Source organism: Lipotes vexillifer, unplaced genomic scaffold (genome assembly GCF_000442215.2).
Source record: "Lipotes vexillifer unplaced genomic scaffold, Lipotes_vexillifer_v1.1 scaffold458, whole genome shotgun sequence".
Classification (NCBI taxonomy): Eukaryota; Metazoa; Chordata; class Mammalia; order Artiodactyla; family Lipotidae; genus Lipotes; species Lipotes vexillifer.
The window spans coordinates 874475-876228 of record NW_006783957.1 but is presented as its reverse complement, the minus strand read 5'-3'; the positions used below and the strand labels follow the sequence as shown (position 1 = coordinate 876228).

Genomic DNA, 1754 nt, shown 5'->3' with positions numbered 1-1754 from the left:
CTAACCGATGTTCCTTTAAGATCCAGAAGGTCAGACACACCGTGACATTTAAAGCACCTCTCGCTGTGTATGAAATGTTCATCCCCACAGGGAGGGGAGGAGAGGAGGCAAGTTACAGCCCAGATCAAGGTAGATTGATCTGCAGGAAAACCAGGAAGCCGGAAAAAGAGAAGGGAGCTGATGGGCTTCCCTGGTGGCGCAGTGGTTGAGCGTCCGCCTGCCGATGCGGGGGACGCGGGTTCGTGCCCCGGTCCGCGAGGATCCCACGTGCCGCGGGGCGGCTGGGCCCGTGATCCGTGGCCGCTGAGCCTGCACGTCCGGAGCCTGTGCTCCGCACAAAAAAAAAAAAAAAAAAAAAAAAAAAAAAAAAGAGAAGGGAGCTGAAATTCCAGGAAGGAGCTTTCTTCACTAAAAAGTCAAGTAATCAAATCCAGCTTAACACAAATGTCCACAGATGCTGTGATCAGAAGATTTTAAATAACCAGCAAACAAGTCTTCCTTCAAACATGGGTTTCTTCCTCCTGCTAGAAATTGAATAGTCAGTGCATCTACTCTTACAGCAGGAGAGGAGGGGGAAAAATAAAGGAAGAAAAAGTGAACATCCAAGAAAACATCCACATGCTGTGATGCCTTAAAATAAAGCAAAAATACTGACTCTGTGTATTAATCAAGGAAGAATAGCCACATGCAGTTTCCCAAATAAGAAGTAGTTATGGTTACTGCACTTTGGAAAGCAGGGGTGGAGGGAAGTGTCACTTTAAATAACTGCAATTTAAGCAAAACAACAGCTTAATAAAGTGTCAGCAGCTCCCTCACAGTTTAAAAACAGATGGGCTTTGCTACTCAGGAAGAAAGAATTTTTCGACGTGCTGAGATTTGGAGAGTCTGTCATCGCCCTTTACTGAACCATTAAAACTCTGAAAAGCAGAAATAATGATACAATTTCCATCTCACTCCAGAAACTTTGGTGCTGTATGTTTCATGTGGTCAACAGTACAAAACCATCATCATTTTCACATTATTATACAGAGAGCAGACAGTTATATATTTGCAAACTTTGAATAGGATTATAGCTAAAGTATTTTTTTACAATCTTTTCATCTTTTTTTTTTAAAAAAATAACATAATCTCAAGACTTTATTGTCTTTGGAATGAAACAGGATACGAAGCTGAGAACTGGATCACTTGGTCCTTTGTCTTCTTATCTTTTCCCAGTTCAGGATGCTTGCATCTCTCAAGAGCTAGCGTTCTCCTAGATCTGCAGTTGGGCTCAATGCATTCAAGCCTCAGCACAATCTTCTTGGTAATTTTAGGCTTTTTCTGGAAAATCAGTTTAGTCTGCCCACCGTAGCCACTCTGCTTCTTGTTATAATGCTGCTTTCCCTTGGCACACAGAGAGTCCTTGCCCTCCCTGTTCTGAGGGATTGGTGCCTGCCATACTTCTTACAGAAAGTCTGACGGTTTTTAGGAACGTTCACCATGTTTACGTGAACACTGTTGTCATGGAAAAAAGGCTTTTTATTTTTTCCTGATCGAATATTCAGGATGCTAACAAAATAGCTAATATTTCAACGTCAGACCTATGAATACTGTATGTGTGTGTGCACGTACAAACGTGCACCCACATGTGTATGCATGAGTGTGTGTGTGTGTATTTCAGCTATGCAAGGTATAGATTTCCTTCCTGCCACAGAGAGGGTGGGCATCTCCTTCCAGGATGTCCAGAATTTTTCCAGTTTTAGCCGTGGAAAGTT

At 42.7% G+C, this 1754-nt stretch overlaps 1 pseudogene; it reads right to left on the bottom strand.

The window, feature by feature from the left end:
• Positions 1–1137: 1137 nt before the first annotated feature.
• LOC103073506 (60S ribosomal protein L36a pseudogene) lies at positions 1138–1481 on the bottom strand (annotated as a pseudogene).
• Between the last annotated feature and the right edge of the window lie 273 nt (positions 1482–1754).